Raw genomic sequence first — 22,179 nt, forward strand, 5'->3', positions numbered from 1 at the left:
GGCCTAACTTTAACAATTAAGGTGTCTAAGACACATGAACGGGCAGTTGATTATATGAGTCTGCAGCTCAGTATAGAAATTTGGAGTTACCGTGCAGATGCTACTGAAGTCATGCACCTGGACAAGCTTGACTGAGGAAACAGGATGAGAAGAAAAATAACTTAGGAATTTTAGTACTTAATGGTCACAGTAGTGTATCTGTGGCCAGAGGTATAGTGAAAGGACAGAATAAGCCTCCAAAGGAGTAGCCTGGAAGGTGGGGGAAAAATGAAGATATTGTTATATGGAACCTAGCAAAGTGTTTTTGGATGATGAGGGAATGGTCAAACTCCAGTAAAAATAGTGAAGGAATAATGAAGATACTGGTGCAGGTTAGTAGAGGAAATCTGTGGAGTCCATCGTTGAACCACAATATTACTCAGAACACAACTGTTTTTATGTGCTAGAATGGCACAAGCGTGTGTATGCACCTTCTCCCTGCTCTTTACCTTTGGAGTGGCTGTGTCTCTGAGTTGATTTGCTGTGGTGCTTCATTTCCTGCTGATAGGTATCCTCACATATCCTCAAATACCATTAAGCTTACTACTTAACTGGTGTTCAACCTGTCTAAGCTTATTTTTTATTTCTATGGATAAGTAATTATTCATTCCCTGTCCCTAGTTTTCACAGGACCTTGAGATCTCTGTTGCTTTTTAAGAAGCAGGGATATTTGAATAGAATTATAAAGGCAAAAAGTTTACCAACAGAGGGAGGATGGGGATGGGGAGTTTAGTTGCTCCTAATAAAGGAATATGCTTGTGCAAAGCTGGAGACAGGAGCAAAACGCCTTAAGGGAACTGAAGCTACAAATCATTTCCTTTAGGCTGTGACCGAGGTTGCATTCTCTGGAGGTGGTACTGAAAAGCAGTGAGGTCACAACATGAAAGCCTTATATGCCTAGGTGGAGAAAGAGCTGTTGGCCCCATTGATAAATTTTCACTTAGCAATTTCCTGTGCCTGTACGAAATATAGGCTGTTCAGAGAATTACTCAGTCTGTCATGACATTCTACGCATAAGAATTGCCTAGGGGGAAATTGTTTGAAATTTAGTCATTTGAAATTGAGAATATTTTCATAGAAATAATTTTACCAACTTTGCACCCATATTAACTCATAAAGTTATTTAATCTCATTTTGACTGTCATTGGAGGAGGGTCAGTAGTGTGTAGTTTCTAATTTTATGTGAAGTATGTGTATTTGATGTTCATAAGTTGGGAATTTCCAGTGGAAGAAGTAATGTCTGTTGAATGCTTATTGTATGCTAGCCATAGTACATACATTCCAATTTAGATCTCAAATATTTTTGAGGTAATTATCAATTCCTTTCTCCCAGGAAACTAAGTGTGACTTTTTCAGTTTCCTAATTCTTACTTACTTCAATGTCTAAATGAAGGAATGAGGTAGGCTTACTCAAAGTTAATCTCATTTTCTGTTTCACAGAGAGCAATTGCTGTATGCTGTATACCCTTTATCACTAGTGCCAAAGTTGTATGCAATTAACATTTCACCACAGGTGTTAATTAAGTTTAGGAATATGTTTACCTCTCAGCTTTTGGGAATCAAGACTGAATAGGTAGCAAGCAATAATGAAGCAGAGAGAGACTTAAGTCCATATGGTCATGCTTTGATTAATTAGGATATGTTTAATTGTACTTACCATTAGAAAAGTATCTTGTTTATCGGAACACGATAATTAAGGTACTAAGATGTTACTGTTTTTAAATGTTCTATATCTTCTGAGGATTTTTAAAAAGTTTCTCATTAGGCCGGAGCCGCGGCTCAATAGGCTAATCCTCTGCCTGCGGCGCCAGCACACCGGGTTATAGTCCCGGTCGGGGCGCCAGGTTCTGTCCTGGTTGCCCCTCTTCCAGGCCAGCTCTCTGCTGTGGCCCGGGAGTGCAGTGAAGGATGGCCCAAGTGCTTGGGCCCTGCACCCTCATGGGAGACCAGGAGAAGCACCTGGCTCCTGGCTTTGGATCAGCGCGATGGGCCGGCCGCAGCGGCCATTGGAGGGTGAACCAACCGATAAAGGAAGACCTTTCTGTCTGTCTCTCTCTCTCACTGTCCACTTTGCCTGTCAAAAAAAAAAAAAAAAAGTTTCTCATTAGGTCTAGTGCTGTGGCATAACGGGTAAAACCCCTGCCTGCAGTGCCAGCATCCCATATGGGTGCCGGTTCGGTCTTGGCTGCCCCACTTCCAATCCAGTTTTCTTCTATGGCCTGGGAAAGCAGTAGAAAATGGCCCAGGTCCTTGGGCCCCTGCACCTATGTGGGAGACCTGAAAGAAGCTCCTGGCTTAGGATTGGCCCTACTCCTGCCATTGCAGCTATTTGGGAAGTGAACCAGCGGATGGAAGGCCTCTCTGTCTCTCTCTGCCTCTGTGTCTCAAATAAAATAGATAAATATTTAAAAAAAAAAAAGTCTGCTTTAACGCATATTCATGTTTTGCTATTCTTTCCTTTAATTTGTGTTAATTTAATCAAGTATTTGATTCTGTTTGTAGTGTGCTGCAGTATCCTAAATAAGTGGAATTAGAGTAGAAAATTTCATAAGTAAAAACTCAAACTTTTGAGAAAAAATTAAGTTGTGGCTGTGGAATTAGGTACAACTTTTTTAAACATCCAATTTTTAAGAAAATTTATTTATTTATTTGAAAGTCATAGTTACACAGAGAGAGAAGGAGAGGCAGACAGAGAGGTGTCTTCCATCTGCTGGTTCACTCCCCAATTGGCCGCAATGGCCAGAGCTGCGCCCATCTGAAGCCAGGAGCAAGGAGCTTCTTCTGGGTCTCCCACGTGGGTGCCAGGACCCAAGTGCTTGGGCCATCTTCTGCTTTCCCAGGCCATGGAAGAGAGCTGGATTGGAAGTGGAGCAGCCAGGACTTGAACTGGCGTCCATATGGGATGCCGGCAGTATAGGCGATGGCTTTACCCGCAACACCACAGCACTGGCCCCACAACTTTTTTTCTTACTGTTTTGATTGAAATATTATAACCTGGCTTTACAATATGTCTTTTAAAAAGAAAAATAAAGTACATGAGAGTATTTCTGCAATTAAAAGATGTTTATTTGGGTGCAGAAACAAATCTTTAAATCCATGCATAGTTTTTTCACAATATACATTTTTGTGAACTTTTTGAAAACCCTGTGTATGCATGGATTTCCAAAATTATTTCCAGTGTTGTAGGGATTAGGGTATTCTCCCCTTTCCCCAAAAAATCATTAAAAAGATCTTCCTGAAGATAATGGTAGTTTTATAGTTTTGAAGTCAAGTGACTCAGCTTCAGGAAAACTCTTTTGGGGTATTTTTAATGTTGTCAAAGTTAACTGACCATGTAAGAGAGAAATATTTTTCTTAAACAGACTTTCCCTTCCCCAAAGAAATATTTTGCCAAAAGATTGCATACTGCTGGCATTTTTAATACATTGCCAAATCATCCACTGTTGCCAAGGAAAGTTGGTTACTATCCAAAATTTGTCTTAGAAAGACTGTTAATAAAAGTATTAGTTTTTTAAAAGTGTAATAAGCTAGTGTTGTCATAAATTATAGAATGGAAGAATAGTATTTTCAGTTGTCCAGGTATCCTTTGGAGAGAAAGGCTAGAAAATTGCCTACACGCACTCCCACCAACTCCCCATTCGAGGAGGAAGTATATATGTTGAGAAATTTATATTTAACTTGTGCCAAGTATAGTGAGAACATTCTCAATGAAGCATGAATACTGAAGAAGTGGATTTTTGTGAGACTTATACTTTATTATTTGGTTACAATTGAAAAATGTGTCATCTGATGTAGAATTATTTTTGAAGAAAATCGAAGTTTCACTTGTAGCTTTAAGAATATAGCCTTTTAAATATCTAAAATTATATTATGATTTCTTAATTCTCCCTGATGAAATGAAGTTCCAAAAAGCTGTTTTATTTCTTACTGTTGAAGTTAGGCTGTACTTAAAAGGGTAAATGATTAGTTGGGCTTCACAGGCCACCTTTGTCAGTGGGAACATCTTGTATCGCCATGTGGCAGTCTGATCTTTTCAGTTTTGTCGGTTGACATTCTTCTACAGCTCATTTCATGGTGATGCAGTTAGTTCATTTCATGGTGATGTAGTACCTGGTGATATGGAGAATTTTATGCTAGTTATATAATACACTATAGTGTTTAAAAATGAACAATCATATATAGTCTGGTTGTGATGTGATGGGGGAGGGAGGTACACAAAGATTTTTTTAAAAAGTTTCTGCCCTTAAGGAGTTTTGCATAGCTCACTTAAACCTGATGAGCAAATCAACCTAGAAGACCAGAATTTAGGTTTGAGAATTGGTTGAAAATAGCTTTAGAGCAGTGAGTTTTCAACCTTTTTGGTCTCAGGATTTCTTTATGCTCATTCTTTATTGAGGACCCATAAAAAGCTTTTATTTATGAGGATTATTTATAAATATTTACTGTATTATAAATGAAAATAAAAAACGTTTCTAAAATTTTTATTTATTTGATAGGCAGAGGGCTGGAGAGAGCTTTCCCATGTACCAGTTGACTTCCCAAATGCCTGCAATAACCAGGAGCAGGCTAAAGCCAAAGCCAGGATCTGGAAACTTAGTTCATGTCTGTGATGTGTCAGGAACCCAGCTACTCCCTCCCAGGATCTACAGTAGCCCAAAACTGAATTTAGGAACCAGTGTGGGACATGGGCAGATTACCCACATTTTAACTGTTAGGCTAAACTGCCTAGTCAATCACTTATTGTAATGCCTAGAAGAAAGAAAAACCTTAAGGTACCCAACAAGTTCATGTTTATTGAATGAAGGAATGTGCTAATCTTATTCTGGGTGATACTGTGTAGCAGTTAAGGAGCATAGACTAACAGTGTTACATTACTTGAGTTCTCAGTGGCTATCCTACTTCCTGTAAACTTGAGCACATTTTTAACTCATCAGTATCTATGTTTCTTTAAGTGTAAAATAAAGATAATTTTAGTAAACTGTAGCGTGACAGTTAGGGTTAAATGAGTTAATTACAAAAAGCACTGGAACAGATGAACACATAATAGTGCTTAACTTTTTTCCTGGTGTGGAGTACATAAGAAAGGGAAAAGGCATCATTTCCTTGACAGTATTAACTTCCGGTAGTCTCACAGAGATCTTATATTTTAAAATGATGGCTGAAAAATTATATAATGTGGAAAGTTAATTTTGATTGCCTTTCACTCCTTTGGTATTTAAAGTGTTTTTTTTTTTTTCTTGCACAAATGGAGAAAATTGATAAAAGACCAGATCTTTTAGTAGTTAGGAAGCAAGTGTAGCCATGCAGCAGTTAAGAGGCCTACATTCCATATGGGAGTGCCAGGTTTGGGTCTCAGCTACTTCACTTCTGATACAGCTTCTTCCTCATGCACACCTTGGGAGATAACAGATGATGGTCAAGTATTTGAGTCCCTGCTACCCACTTGAAACATTAGGATGGAGTTCCAAAATCCTGGGTTCCGTCTGATCTAGCCCTGGCTGTTAAAGGTATTTGGAAAGTGAAGAACATATGGAAGCTCTTTCTCTCTCTCTTATGCGTGTGCTTTTCTACCTTTCAAATAAATAAAAATAAAGTAATCTACCTTTCAAATAAATAAAAATAAAGTAAAAAAAATGTATTTTTGCTGAAACAAAACCTTTGATTGTACATACCAATGGTGGTTGACATTCTGGTATAGAGAAAAAATTATTTTATCTAAAATTATACAAGAAGGCTTCAAAAACATCACAGAAAAATGGAATTAAGAGAATGTGCATTTTCCATGAAATTTTTGGAACTCCCTCATATTAATGATTTTAAAAAAATGTCTTTTCCCTTTTGAATTCACCTTTTCATGTGAATATTGCAAGAAAAGTTGATAATAAGCTTAAAACTCATTTAGTGACAGGAAAATTGTTCAGTGATGTTGGTAGGTACTAGTTATTTTCTTTATAGTTTTTACCAGTCTTGAAGAATATAGTTGCAAGTGTGTAAGATTGCTATGATTTGAATATGATTTCAAGGGCTCATGGTTTGAATGATTGGCCCCCAATGAGGTTATGCGAGAGGTGGTGGGACTTTTAAGAGGCAGGGCTGTGTGTGTGTGTCTGTGTGTCTGTGTGTCCCTGCGCGCGTGCTCTTTCACTTCTGTTTGGTATTGTGATCACTCACGTGCTTGATGTTCTGCCATAATGTGATCTGCCATGATATGACACAGCCAAGAGTGCCCTTATCAAAGGGGACCAGGGGACTACCTGACCTTGACTTTCAGCCTCTAAAACTGTGAGCTCTACCTCTTATTTTTTTTAAATTATTATTTTATCTATTTATTTGAAAGGCAGAGATGAAAAAAGAGGTCTTCATCCACTGATTCACTCCCCAGATGGCCGAAATGGCAGAAGCTGGGCTGGTCTGATGCCATGGACTAGTAACTTCTTGGTTTACCAGGTGGGTGGGGGCTCAAGCACTTAAGCCATCTTTCACTGAGTACCCAGGCCATAACAGAGAGCTGGATCGGAAGTGGAGCAGCCGGGACTGGAACTGGTGCCCATATGAGATGCCAGCGCTGCGGGTCAGGGCTTTAACCCGCTGTGCCACAATTTCGGCCCCTCTGCCTCTCTTCCTTATAAAGTTAGCCTGCCTCAGGTATTTTCCTGTTTCAGGTATTTTATTACAGTAACAGAAAACAGACTAATACAGAAATGTAGTTTGGTAATTGAATGATTAACCTTACAGACAGAAGATTGCTCATATTCAAGGTTGAGACTGATTGATTTGAACAAGTATTTCAGATTGTCCTTGGTGTATTAAATTTTGGGTCAAAGCCAGCATCAGGATAGTAAGTCATAAACTTTGCATTCTAGAGCAGTGGTTATTGAAAGGTTAAGAGTCTTTTGAAGAATCAGTAAAAATAATCCTTACATTTAATCCATTTTGCTCAAAGAAAGAATAAGGAAAAAATAGAAGCCTTTCTTATTCTTTATGTCACTGAGTATATTGGGTAATAGTAATGCTAGTGAAATGTGTGTACAGAAGGTAAATACACCTTAGGGCTCCAGGAAAATTTGAGTTGAAGAAGTGGTATGTTTGAAACAAGATATTTGGGGCTGGTATTGTAGCATAATGGGTTAAGCTGCTTTTTGGAATGCCAGCATCCCATAAGAGCTCCACTTTGAGTCCCAGCTGCTCCACTTCCAATCCAACTCCCTGTTAATGCTCCTGGGAAAGCAGTAGAAGATGGCTCAAGTCCTTGGGCCCCTGCACCCACTTGAAAGACCTGAATAAAGCTCCTGGCTCAGCCCTGCCATTGCGGCTATCTTGGGAGTTAACCAGCAGATGGAAAATTTCTCTCTCCCAATAAAACAAATTAAAATAGCAGAGTTATGGCCACTTGTGAATTTCCAGATTAAAAAGTCATGTCTGTGTGTCAGAAATATAGATCTTATTTTCTCTATAGTAAAAGAATATATAGACATTGGAAGCAAATGAAACCACACAAAAGGTTCTGTTTTGGACTCTGAGAGGCATTTTCATACTACAGGCAAATTTTTTTTCTATTGAACGTACTCATTGTAATTAAATGAAGATTTTTTCCCCCTCCTCAGTAATGAGTAAATTTAATGAGAATAAATTAATTCTCAATTGAGTAATGATAAATTCATACCCTTTTTGCTTTCACTGTTAATGAGTTCTGGAGAGTTTGTGAGTGCCATTAGGTTTTCTTTTTTTTTTTAATTTATTTATTTGAAAGGCAGAGTTACAGAGAGGCAGAGGCAGAGAGAATGAGGTCTTCCATCCGCTGGTTCACTCCCCAAATGGCCCCAATGGCCAGAGCTAGGCTAGTCTGAAGCCAGGAGCCAAAAGTTTCTTCTGGCTCCCATGTGGGTGCAGGGGCCCAAGGACTTGGGTCATTTTCTACTGTTTTCCCAGGCCATTGCAGAGTTGGATCAGAAGTGGAGCAGCCAGCACCAGAACTGGAGCCCATATGGGATGCCAGCACTGCAAGCTGTGGCTTTACCTACTGTTGTGCAGCACTGGCTCCACTTAACATTATCATTATTATTATTATTATTATTATTATTTGACAGGCAGAGTTAGAGAGACAGAGAGAAAGGTCTTCTTTTTCCGTTGGTTCACCCCCCCAATGGCAGCTATGGCCGGCGCGCTGCGCCGATCCAAAGCCAGGAGCCGGGACAGAATCCGGCGCTTCGACCAGGACTAGAACATGGGGTGCCGGTGCCACAGGTGGAGGATTAGCCTAGTGAGCCGCGGTGCCGGCCAACATTATTTTTTTAAAAAGGATCATCAAATACACAAGATATATCTATGATAGTAACAAGAACTTTTTAACAAGATATTCATTTAACTATAGTAAAAACTGAATTCAGTTCTGTTCTTTTTTCTGCTTACCTTTTTTCAGTATAAGAATATTATTTTATGGCTGGCGCCGTGGCTCAACAAGCTAATCCTCCTCCTTGCGGCGCCGGCACCTCGGGTTCTAGTTCCGGTTGGGGCGCCAGATTCTATCCCGGTTGCCCCTCTTCCAAGCCAGCTCTCTGCTGTGGCCCGGGAGTGCAGTGGAGGATGGCCCAAGTGCTTGGGCCCTGCACCTGCATGGGAGACCAGGATAACCACCTGGCTCCTGGCTTCGGATCAGCGAGATGCGCCGTCCGCAGCGGCCATTGGAGGGTGAACCAACGGCAAAAAGGAAGACCTTTCTCTCTGTCTCTCTCACTATCCACTCTGCCTGTCAAAAAAAAAAATATTATTTTACATGGCATAGCATTTAAAAAAATTTCTGTATATTTATTTGAAAAGCAGAGACAGAGCTCTCTCATCTGCTGGTTCATTCCCTAGATGCCTTCAGCAGCCAGGGCTGGGCTAGGCTGAAGCCTGGAATGGGGAACTGAGTCCAGATCTCCCACATGGGTGGCAAAGATCCAACTATTTGAGTCACCACACAATGCCCTCCATGTTGCACATTGATAGGAAGAAAAGGGGGCAGAGCCCAAACTGTAACCAAGGCACTCCTGTATGGGATACCAGCATCCCAAGTGGCATTTTAACCACTCTTCCAAATGTCGCCTCTGCACAGAAATTGTATTGCTCTTCATCAGCACACTGTTTAGGAAGCTTCAGCACTCGACTTAGAAAAAGTTAAAACCACCCATTTGTTTTGCAGTTAATTAAGATATTTGTTACAAGTTTATTTCAAAATATTAAAGTGATATAGATGGTTATGTACTTGCAAAGATGTCTGAGTACAGTGTTTAAGGTGAAGGTATGTAGAAGCTCTTGAAACGAAGTCTGATATGTGGCATTTTTTTCCCTCTGTAAGACTACTGATTAATGGTCATGGCATATTTAATGCTAACTAGTTGCTACTTGGTTGTCTCTAATTTTTTTTTTTTTTAATTTTTTTACAGGTATAGTGGATAGTGAGAGAGAGAGACAGACAGAAAGGTCTTCCTTTTGCCGTTGGTTCACCCTCTGATGGCCACCGCGGCTGGCGCGCTGCGGCCGGCGCACCGTGCTGATCCTGAGCCAGGTGCCAGGTGCTTCTCCTGGTCTCCCATGGGGTGCAGGGCCCAAGCACTTGGGCCATCCTCCACTGCACTCCCGGGCCACAGCAGAGAGCTGGCCTGGAAGAGGGGCAACCGGGACAGAATCCGGCGCCCCGACCGGGACTAGAACCTGGTGTGCCGGCGCCGCAAGGCGGAGGATTAGCCTAGTGAGCCGCGGCGCCAGCTGGTTGTCTCTTATTTGACCTTACATTTCTTTTCCTGCTAGTTGTGTATCAGACTTGCTAACTTAATCACATAATTTAATCAAAGATTGCCTGAACCAGTTAAACATCAAATGCATGAGTCTGGAAAGTTGAATTTTGATGGATGGAAGACAACTAAAAAGTCTAGAATGATTGTAAAAATCTAAGAGTTTGGCATTCATTGCTTTATAAGTGTTTTCAAGTTTTTTACTTTTTAAATAAATCAGCTAGAAATGATAGCATCTTTGTTGCTGTACAGTTCATATTAGGTATTCCTATTCCTATCACAGATCAGCCCTCGGCCTATTGCAAAAGATTAGTAAACACGATTGTATAGTTTTTAAGTTAAAATGACTAAGGTGCTTAGGTACTTTTTTTTTTTTTTTTTTTTTTTTTAGCAAGTGTACCTTCTATCATAGGTATATTTTTCTTGAAGTCTAATTTCACAGAAAGTTAGTAGTGGGACTGAAGCACTTTTTCAAACTTAAACATGGATTTTGTAATAAAAGTTAGAATAATTAATGATTTTATAGTAGATTCGAGAAGCTTTCATCAAATTTTGTGTTTGTTGTTTCATTTAGTAAGACTTGGTAGCTGCCTAGGATTTTAACTCCACATTGCTTTCCAACCTTGGTGGCTTCCCCCCCCCCCCCTTTTTTTTTTTAAGACAATAGCTTTCTTTTAAATTTCCTCTTCCAGCTGATGCTGTTCTTGTGAATATTAGACTAAATTGTGGAAAACTTCAACAAATTGAAATATTAAAAGAAAGGTATTTACTGTTTATATTTATTTTACTTACTACCTTGGGGAGCTGAAAATACCATTTAAGAATGAGTGACAACAGGATTGGCCTGCACTCAAATTTTAGGAGGCACAGTGCCCAGAGTGGGCTCCAAAGCTGTTTTGCTGGCTGGCTGCTCTGGAGCAGCTGACTAACCAGCTGCAGAGCATATTGATCTGGTCCTGACTGCTTTCATCCTGGAGCAGAGTGAGTTCACACAGTTTTACATCGAGAGCCACAAGAAGCTTCTGACCTTAGTATAACCTCTCACTTCCTACCTTTGAAAGAGGGAACAATTCCAGTCACTTCGTAACTTCTGGCCACAATAATGCATAGAAACATACAGCCACATCTAAGGATTGTGACCTCTTGGCTTCTTTTTGTCTATACAGGTAAATGAAGAATAGAATCTTTTCCAGTTTTCCTCTGGAGTAAAAGGAACATTAGTCTTTTTTTTTTTTTTAAGATTTATTTATTTATTTGAAAGTCAGAGTTACACAGAGAGAGGAGAGGCAGAGAGAGAGAGAGGTCTTCTGTCCAGTGGTCACTCCCCAATGGCCACAACGGCCGGAGCTGCACTTATCCGAAGCCAGGAGCCAGGTCTCCCATGAGGGTGCAGGGGCCAAAGGGCTTGGGCCATCTTCTACTGCTTTCCTAGGCCATAACAGAGAGCTGCATCAGAAGAGGAGCAGCCAGGACTCAAACCCGCGCCCATATGGGATGGCAGCGCTTCAGGCGAGGGCATTAACCTGCTGAGCCACAGCGCCGACCCGACCCCAGGAATATTAGTCTTAACCTACTGTTCTATGTTGAATAGAGAAATCCTTCTTTTCTCTGCTCATTTTCCCTGTTGAAATCTTCCTAGGTCGTTCCTTTAAATGCAGCATAGAGGAAACAGACCTGGGATGTTGTTTGCAAACACACTTTTCCTAAAAAAGCACAAGAGAATATGACAGCTTTTGTCTGACAGATAGCAGAGCAAATTTTTTGGTAAATACATTTTAAAATTTGTACTTTCTTTTGATAAGTCTAGGCCTCCGTTTAGTTGAATATCTCCAGTCACTGTAGGGTTTTATTGACTGTTATTTTCTAGTGTTTTCAACTTTGTTTCTGCTATGACTCATATAAAAGGATAAGTTCTCATTGAATACTCACTGTAAGTTACTGTATTGATAAGAGAAACAGAATTGTGATTTCTAACTTATGAGCAGTACTTTGACACTTCTGTTCATTATTGAGTGTTGTTCTGTACAGTAATTCTGAATCTGCTCTAGTTATTAAGTGTAATTCACATATCCTTATTTCAACTGTTGTAACAAATTCACATTCTCACAAAGTTGAGCACCAAATATTAATTTAAAGAATTAATCTTGAGTTAAGAACTGCTTTTTTTGCTTTGTAAATTTTCCTGGTACCAAAGGAACTACCACAGTGTTAAAAGTCTGCGAACAGGGCTGGTGCTGTGTGGTACTGGGTAAAGCTGCCACCTACAGTGCCAGCATGGGTGCTGGTTGAGTCCTGGCTGCTCCATTTCTGATCCAGCTCCCTGATAATGCACCTGGGAAAGCAGTAGAAGGTGGCCTCAGTGCTTGGGGCCCCTGCTCCCATGTGGGAGACCGGGAAGAAGCTCCTGGCTTCGGATCGGCCCAGCTTGGGTTATTGAGGCCATCTGGGGAGTGAACCAGTGGATGGAGGACCTCTCTCTCTGTCTCTGCCTCTCTGTAACTCTGCCTTTCAAATAAGTAAATCTTTAAAAAATAAAGTCTGCATACTTGACTGTTGGAGGGCATATTGAATTAGAGTGAAATAAGAAAGGAATTCATTTAACATGTCAAAGGAAAAGGAGGTTAAGAAATATGTGAAGAGTTTTATAAATATTGCAATTTTGTTGACTTATGTAATTAACATCTTCCTACTCAGGAAAAAGAAAAGGATCCAGATATATTTAACCAAGGTCAAATTATGTTTGAATTTTGTACCTTCCTGTTCATTTAGTTTATTAAGCCATCTATAATCTTGGCTAAATCCTCATAAGATCACTAATAAATGTTTACCATTTCTGATTGTCCATATTTATAGGTACTTTACATCCCTGATTAAAAATCTGACTGATTTATATAAGGATTATACTGTGAGTCTTAACCTTGGCCAGATACGTTAAACAAGCTTGAGTTACTGTTAACTAAATTTTTTTGAACAGTGCAATTTAAATAGCTTAGAATTCACTTATTTTTCAAAGATGGTTTTTAGTTTATTCATGTCTTTTTATCCTAGGTATTTTAATACACTAGATAAAATAATATATCAGAGTCGCCATGACTTATTTTTATACTTAGAACTGAGGGAGCTCATCATGGATATTTACTTTCCCTCATATGAGAGACTAGGTCTTACTGCCTTTGAAGAAATGACTAAAATGGCTTGCTGTGTAGGAAGGGTGGCATCTGTGTTCATACAGTAAATGGATGTGGCCTACTTCTTCAATGGAATGTCTAACACTTGCCAGTTCTGCTTTCAAAAGAGTTTATTAATAATTTTAAATAACTTGATTTCATTTAAAAAATGCGTTGAGCGACCTAAGAAGGCTGGATAGCAGTGGAAAGTATTTGCTAGAACTGGCTTTCACTGTGTCTGAAATCTCTTTTCACAAGTGTTAAAATGTAACCAGATTAGTTGAAAATTTTTCCTAACTGCTTTGAGAATTGATGCTGGAATTTGTCTTTATGATTCTGCCCTAGGAGAAGTGTTCACAGGTCACCCAAAGAAAAAAGAAGAATGTTTACAGGTATCCTGCAGAGGTACTATTTATAGTGTTAGCTGGTTTATTTAAACTTACTTTTAAAAATTTATCTGAAAAAAAAACTAGGTAAGATGCTCTTTTAAGGAAATATTTGTGAAGCATGTTTTGGTAGGGAAGTAAATAAAATTTGTTGACTTTCAGAAAATTTAATACTGCCAGAATTTCTTTACGGTGTGGTTTTTCTTTTGGTCTCTTAAAATAATCTTAATTGGCTTTATTTTCAACTGTAGAATTGAGCAGCACTTCATTCCACAAAGGAATAAGTATTCAATAGCTCTGAACCAAGAGGGATTGGTTTTAGAGATAGAAGGGTTAAAGAAAGCAGAAACAAAATGAAATGTGAACTGGTCCTTTCAAGAGTTACTTTCCTTGTAATGTGAGGACAGGAAGACAGAGCAATAGAAAAATAATTGATTGGTTAACATCAGGTTATTCCAGGTCACTTTTTTTCTGTAAGGCTTAAGAAAGGTACGGGGAACTCCATCATCATGCCTGTTAAAATCTCTAATCCCTGGTTACATAAATATCTTTGGTGATGTGGAGCCTTAACAAGTTTTTCCATTCTGATTTTTAGAATGGTCTGTTGTGGTATGATTTTACTTTAAAAACAAGTTCTCAAATATACTCTATACTTTATTCAAGAATACTACCTAATTTCACAAAAAAAGATAATTTTATGGATAAATATATAACAAATATACAATCTATAGACATCTAGAAGTTATTAGAGTGGCAAAAATATTTGTGATACAAATAAAAATTTGGAGTCTCATAACGATTGCTTTGTAACCCAGTGACACTTTTGCAACTTCTACATCTTTTTATATCTTGTTCCTATCTTACATTTGTGGTGACCTCATAAATCCTTGAGTGTATTTTAGTTTTGTCCATGGTGCTGATAGAGAAGACTGGATTCCCAGCCCTCTCCTTAAAAGGAGGAATAATGTGCTGGTCTTAATTTTTTTTTTAAACACAGTTTTTGAAGTTCATTTGTGAAACATTCATTTCTCAGCTGCTGCACTTTGGATCCAGCTCCCTGCTAATGTACCTGGGAAAGCAGCAGAGGATGGCCTGAGTGCTTGGGCCCTGCACCCACGTGGCAGACCTGGAAGAAGCTGCTGGCTTCTGACTTTGCTCTGGCATAGCCCCAGCCTAGACCATTGTGGCCATTTGGGGAATGAACCAGCTGATGGAAGATCTCTGCCTCTCTATCCCTCTATTTATAACTCTGCCATTCAGATAAATAAATCTTTAGAAATAAAATGCTGTCGGAAAAAAACACTATTAGGAGAACAAAAAAATCAAGCCATAGAATGTGAAAAGAAATTGCAATACATATATCTGACAAAGAATTTATAATATATAAAGAAATCTTTTTAAAAGAAGCCTTGAATAATAAGACAACCCAATTAAAAATGGACAAAAATTAATAAAATATTATGAATAGAAAATAAGTACATGAAGAGATGAAAAGCATCGTCAACCAAAAGGAAAATGCAAATTAGAATGATCCTGAGATTCAACTTATCAGAATAGCTAAAATTTTAAAACAATATATAGGGGGCTGGCATTTGGCACAGCAGGTAAGATGCCACTTGGAGTGTCTGCATCCTGTGTAGTAGTTCCTGGGTTCAAGTCTTCTCCATTTGCTGGCTTCCTGCTTATTCACACTCTGGAAGGGCAGGAAGTGGTGGCTCAATTAGTAATTGTGCCGCTGCTGCCCAAGTGAGAGGCCTGAATTGAATTCCTGGCTTTGGTCTCACCAGCCCCAGCTGTTCCAAGCATTTGGGATGTGAATCAGCTGATGGGAAATTGATCTCCCTCTGCTTTTCAAATGATAATAATAATAATTATATCAATGATTTTGAAGCTGTGGAGCAACTGGAGTATGTATATTATTATATACAAAGATGTAGCCACTTTAGAAAACTGGACATCTCTTAGAAATTTGAACAAAGATCTACCATACAAGCCAGCTATTTTACCCAGCGGAAATGAAGATAAAGAATTTTATACAAGAATGTTCATAGCAAATCTGATTATGATTAAAAAAAACTGGAGGGGTCAGTGCTGTGGCTCTGTGGGTTAACGCCCTCGCCTGAAGCACTGGCATCCCATATGGGTGCCGGTTCGAGACCTGGCTGCTCCTCTTCCAATCCAGCTCTGCTATGGTCTGGGAAAGCAGTAGAAGATGGCCCAAGTCCTTGGGCCCCTGCACCCAAGTGGGAGACCCGGAAGAAGCTCCTGGCTTCAGATCTGGGCAGCTCCGGCCGTTGCGGCCAGTTGGGGAATGAACCATCAGATGGAAGACCTCTCTCTCTGCCTCTCCTCTCTGTAACTCTGACTTTCAAATAAATAAATAAATCTTAAAAAAAATAAAAATAAAAAACTGGAAACATGTTCATTAACAAGCATATGAGGAAAATATGGCATATCTATACAGTACTTTTAAGCAATAAAAAATAATCTGATAAACAACGTGAATATCAGAATCTTCAGTGTTGAGTATAGAAATTTCTTACCTAAGAGTGTGTATGTACTCTGAAGTGAATTAGTTTACATGAAATTCTAAGCAAGGTCCTGCCTTAAAGGCCTGCAAAGCAAAAAGTAGCTATTGGGACCACTTGCTCACGAAGTACTGTGAGCTACAGTATCTTGATGTGCAGAATTAAAGTGTAATTTTTTAAGCTACAATCTCTTGAATGAAGTAGCTCTTCAGGAATCCTGGACTTCTGTAGAATCTCAGTTTAAAGACTTGGTACTGGGAGTTCTAATTGTAATAATGCAAATTGATGACACTCATTTACACTTAAAAAAATTGATTGATTTGTAAGACAAAGTTACAGAAGCAGCAGGAGAGACAGAGATTTTTTATCTATTGGTTGATTCCCCAAAAGGCTGCGATAATCAGGGCTGTGCCAGGCAGAGCCAGGAACCAGGAGAACGCCATCTGGGTCTCCCACAAGTGTGACAGGGGCCCAAGGACTTAGGCCGTCTTCTGCTGCCATCCCAGGTGCATTAGCTGGAAGCTGGATTGGAGCCAGGACTACCAACTGATGGCTCCGATCGAGGTTCTGGAGTTGTAGGCAGCAGCTTAACCTGCTGCACTACAACACTGGCCTACATAATTAACTTTTCAAAATGAAGTGGTAAGAGCTTTAGATACATACATAGAATGTGTATCTGTGAGTTATCTCTATAACTTTTCCCCTTGAAATATATTTTAGAAGTGAATAGTACATGAATTATTTGTAAGAAATGTCGGAGGTCTTTCTTCTTCCATCAGTGCACCTTGCATACCACATTTGATTGGTGGTGTGGAAATCATTTTAGTTGGTGTCCAAACTCCCAGCACCTACCCAGCAGTACATGAGAGGTGAAATGACTCTTCAACGAACAAAACTGCTTTTTGGGGGCTGGCACTGTGGTGTAGCGGGTGAGGCCACCACCTGCAGTGCTGGCGTCCCATATGGGCACTGGTTTGAGTCCCATTTCCAATCCAGCTCTCTGCTGCGGCCTGGGGAAGCAGTGGAGGGTGGCCCAAGTGTTTGGGCCCCTGCACCGGCATAAGAGACCCAGATGCAGCTCCTGGCTTCTGTCTGGCCCAGCTCTAGCCATTTTGGCCATTTGGGGAGTGAAACAGTGGATGGAAACTCTCTCTCTGTCTCTCCCTCTCTCTCTCCTTTCCTCCTACACACACTCTATTTCTCTCTCTGTAACTCTGCCTTTCAAATAAATTTAAAAATATATATATATATATGTATAAAATATTGGATCATGTACAGTTTGCTGACGTGAGAGAATTTTTTCTGATACTGTTTTCAGAACTAAGATTTTATAATTAAAAGCGCTACATTTTGTTTTGTTGATGTGAGAAGCTGAATTTTATTGTAAATATAATTATATTAACAGCTTTGTTGAGATTTAATGTTTATACTATACAGGCACCCCTTTAATGTGTACAATTTAGTATTTTTAAAACATTTTTGCCGGCGCCGTGGTTCAACAGGCTAATCCTCCGCCTAGCGGTGCCGGCACACCGGGTTCTAGTCCCGGTCGGGGCACTGGATTCTGTCCCGGTTGCCCCTCTTCCAGGCCAGCTCTCTGCTGTGGCCATGGAGTGCAGTGGAGGATGGCCCAAGTACTTGGGCCCTGCACCCCATGGGAGACCAGGAGAAGCACCTGGCTCCTGCCTTCGGAACAGCGCAGTGCGCCGGCCACAGCACCAGCGGCAGCCCTTGGAGGGTGAACCAATGGCAAAAGGAAGATCTTTCTCACTGTCCACTCCGCAAAAAAAAAAAAAAAAAATTATCAAAGAAGAAACTTTGTGCCCATTTCTCCAAATCCTCCTCTCCCCTTCTCATAGTCCTGCAAATGTTAAATGCAATTATAATTGACTTTCTGTGTATATGGGTTTCTCAAGTGCAAATGCAACCAACCTTGGATCAAAAATATTTGGAAAGACTTGCATCTATACTGAACATATACAAACTTTGCTTTCTTGTCATTAATCCCTAAGTGTAGTACATTATAGCAACTATTTAGAAAGTATTTACATGGTATTAGTTATTATAACTAATCTGGAGAACAGAGTGGATGTGTATACTTACATTTGAATACTGCACTATTTTTTTTTCTTTAAAGAGACTTGAACAGTTGTAAATATTGGTATCAAAAGGGAGTCCTGGAACCAGTTCCCCCATGGATACCAAGGGATGACTTTATTCATTGAGTTCAGCAGTTTGAAATGAACAGAAATGGGCTGAAGTTAACCTTTATGCTTTCTCTTGGGGAAAAAAAGATTTATTGATTAAATAATTAATAAGGTAAATATCAGAGAAAACAGTTTAAGAAGCCAACATATTTATATGCACTCTAAAAACTGATATAACATCTATTAGCAATAAGAAATTATTCATTAAGGAACATCCTGAGATTACATCCTTTAATTGATTTAGGAGAGCTCTTTCACTAAGTTGAAAAAGCCAATTGAAAGGACCCATGAAGTCACAGAGGAATGTTCAGCATTTTTTACTCTTAGTGCTTTATACCATAGTTCTATTGTTCTGTAATTGTTGGCATCTTAGATTTAGTGAAATGTGTGTTCAAAAATGATAAACAGAAATATTACATTAAGAAAATATCAACTGGGGCTTGCAATGTACAGTAAGTTAAGCCTGCTGCATGTGAGGGTGGCATCTCATATGAGTTCCTGTTCTAATCATGGATGCTTCATTTCTGATGCAGCTCCCTGTTAATGCACCTGGAAAAGCTGCAGAATATGGCCTAAGTGCTTGGGCCCCTACTACCCATGTAGTAGAAGATCCAGATGGAGTTCTAGGCTCTTGGGTTCAGCCTGGCCCAGCCCTGGCCATTTGGGGGATGAACCAGCAGATGGAATATCTCTTTCTGTAACTCTGCCTTTCAGATAAATAAATAATATCTTTAAAAAAATCAACTATTCGCCAGCGCCATGGCTCAACAGGCTAATCCTCCGTCCCGGTCGGGGCACCGGATTCTGTCCCGGTTACCCCTCTTCCAGGCCAGCCCTCTGCTGTGGCCAGGGAGTTCAGTGGAGGATGGCCCAAGTGCTTGGGCCCTGCACCCCATAGGAGACCAGGAGAAGCACCTGGCTCCTGCCTTCAGATCAGCTGCAGCGCGCTAGCCGCGGCGGCCATTGGAGGGTGAACCAACGGAAAAGGAAGACCTTTCTCTCTCTCTCTCTCTCATTGTCCACTCTGCCTGTCCAAAAAAAAAAAAAAAAAAAATCAACTATTAACAGAATCTTTACCATCTATTACCAGGGACTTTTACTCAAAACTTTTCAGGCAATAAAATCAGAAACATTCTTTAAAAAGTTCATGGAAACTGTGTATTATGGAAAAAATTGTGCATGAATTTCAAAAATCTTTCTGCCAGGATAAACTTACTTTCCAATTTGAATTTCCATGAACTTTTTTAGATTCTTTCACATTAAATTAATTACTAAGATGTGGCTTAAATGAAAAAGCTATTTATACTTGAAAGAAACAACGTTTACCTAAAATTTAGCAACTCAGACCTATCCACCTTAATCTTTTCCTGATGATTTTTTAATAGGTGCAAGTTTAAAGTTTTCACATAGTGCCAAATTTAAGAATTTTTCTAATTCAGGTTCTGATTTTGTTTTGTAAGATTTGAACATTGCTTTTATTACAAGAGTACAGAAGAGTTATTCTTTCAAAGTTTGGAGTCCCTATGTTGGTATTTATTGTTTATATAATTTCCCAGAAGGCCTCAGAAAAATCAAATACTCTAGTTTAACTAGAGCGTAGTAACTCTAAATTTTTGCAAAATATTACCTTACTTATCCAAAACGGAGAAGCAAAATCACACAGATTTTGCTGGTTGTTAAGCTATTTTTTCTTTTGCTTCAGACTCGAAACTTTGTGGTGTAGGAGCAGGAATCTGTCAAGCTATGTTTTTCTTTTGCACTTAGTTCCCTTTCTTCTTTCTTATAAAAGATTTATTTATTTTATTTACTTGAAAGGCGGAGTTACAGAGAGAGGACGAGAGACAGTGAGATAATCTTCATCCTCTGATTCACTGCCCAAATGGCTACAAAGGTCAACAGCTAGGAACCTAGAACTTCTTCTGGGTCTCCCACGTGGGTGCAGGGGCCCAAGCACTTGGGCCATCTGCCGCTGCTTTCCCAGGCACATTAGCAGGGAGCTGAATCAGAAGTGGGACAACTGGGTCTCCAACTGGCTGCCCAGATGAGATAACAGTGTTGCAGGCAGAGGCTTAACCTGCTACACCACGACACAGGCCCTGTTGGTTCTCTTTTGCATTCTGCCAATAGAAGCATCTGCCAGGAGAAGATAGGAAAGTTAAGAGGAGGGACAAAGGATTTTCTCCTGGTTTACTACCAGTACCTGTCATAGATCCACTGCAACAAAGCTTCTCTCTAGCAGGAACACAATTAGCAAATGGTTCCAATTTGTAGTTTTTCCATACTCATCGAATCAATCTCATCATATCCCTTCAGAACTGTCAGCCATCAACTAACCATCGCCTTACTGAGATCAGAGTTCCAGCTTTTTTGGGACCCTAATCCAAGCTCTTGGCACTTTGTAACCAGTGTTTCCTTTTCAGAGGCCTGGATTTTTTCATAGGTTTTTTTCTTCAGCTGTCTTGATTTTGATAATTCTAATTCCCTTTATTTCTCTCAGTTTTAGGGATGATCTGGCAATTGCTATCTCTCTGATTATCTGATCCTCTGCTTTGCCTTTTCAGTTCTCAGGTTCCTGGTTAGCTTTTATATCTGTTAAAATTACTGACCCTCTCTGATGCAGTGGTCGAAATAATAGGCCTTTGTCAACCAACTTTCACATTAGGCCCCTCTTCACTTACTAGTTACTGAGAAATGTCCTGGGCCATTCCTGGTTCTCTGTATCTTAACAGATGTCACACCTCCACACCCCCCCCCCCCCCAGCTACTTGAGCACACATCATTATCACTGCCTCACTGTTGTCTGCTTTTCTGGTTTTCTGATTTTGAAGCCAGTGATGATGTCTTTTATGTCTGTCTTTAGTTTTTAACACAAGATTTCATATACTTGTACTAGGTACTCAAATAGTATTTTAATTAATGAACATGCTTTTAAATCATAAGGGGCAAAAGGAGTAATAAAATTATATGTGAAGGGATTTAAAAATTTTTATACCAAAATAAGGTTATTTTTAAATTACATTTCATCATGTCTGATGAAAATATTTTATTTTAATAATTTTAGGCATATGACGTTCCTTAGGTAAAGAGATGTTTAAACCAAATTTTATTATGGCAGGGAAGATTACATGATACCACTCCAGAAGTCACAGACTTCAGGCTGATTGAGCCCTTCCAGGTTTTTTCTTAAGGATTTGTTTATTTTATTTGAAAGGTGGAGTTACAGAGTAGCAGAGGCAGAGAGAGAGAGAGATCTTCCATCCGCTGGTTCACTCCCCAAATAGCTGCAAGGGCCAGAGATAGGCTGATCTGAAGCTAGGAACCTGGAGCTTCTTCCAGGTCTCCCACGTGGATGCAGGGGCCCAAGGACTTGGCCTATCTTGGACTGCTTTCCCAGGCCATAGCAGGGAGCTGGATTGGAAGTGGAGCAGCCAGGACTCGAACCGGTGCTCATATGGGATGCTGGCAGCGCAGGCGACGGGTTTACCCACTACACCACAGCACAGACCCTGCCCTTCTATCTAGTTTTTCCTGAGACTGCATATCCTCATTCTTACCAGCTCTTGCAAGACTGACTGTTCCAGAGAAGAATCCAAATCTATCATGATTCTTTATAGGTTGTCAGGTATCTGCCTATCATGCGACACTTTTGCCTTTTTCCCCTGAAAATTATTTATTTTTATTTACTTGGAAGGCAGAGTTGTGGGCGGGGGAGGGAGGGAGATAGCATCCATCTGCTGGTTTACTCACCAAATGGCTGCAATGGCTGGGGCTCAGTCAGGAAAGCTAAGAGCCTGGGGCTTCTTCTGAGTCTCCCACATGGGTGCAGGGTCGCTAGCACTTGGGCTGTCTTCTGCTGCTTTCCCGGATGCATTAGTAGGGAGCTGGATCAAAAGTGGAGCAACCAAGTCTTGAACCAGCACGCATATGGGATGCTGGCGTCACTGGCAGAGGCTTAACCTGTGCTACAATACCATCACCCCTAAAATAATTTTTTTTGAAATTTATTTTATTTATTTGAAATGCAGAGGGAGATAGAGATCTTCTATCTACTAGTTTACTCCCCAAATGCCTATTACAGC

At 40.0% G+C, this 22,179-nt stretch overlaps 1 protein-coding gene across 3 annotated transcripts in view; it reads left to right on the forward strand.

The window, feature by feature from the left end:
* Positions 1-22,179, forward strand: part of CDK17 (cyclin dependent kinase 17) — a 107,948-nt gene that overhangs the window by 19,411 nt on the left and 66,358 nt on the right. The window contains exon 1 of one of the 3 annotated variants that reach the window (XM_062203088.1): positions 13,345-13,384. The exons of the other annotated variants lie outside the window; for them this stretch is intronic. The gene's annotated coding sequence lies outside the window, so the exon portion shown is untranslated. Of the gene's footprint in view, positions 1-13,344; positions 13,385-22,179 lie in introns of those variants that run through there. 3 annotated transcript variants of the gene reach the window in all.

Source organism: Lepus europaeus, chromosome 10 (assembly GCF_033115175.1).
Source record: "Lepus europaeus isolate LE1 chromosome 10, mLepTim1.pri, whole genome shotgun sequence".
Taxonomy (NCBI): domain Eukaryota; kingdom Metazoa; phylum Chordata; class Mammalia; order Lagomorpha; family Leporidae; genus Lepus; species Lepus europaeus.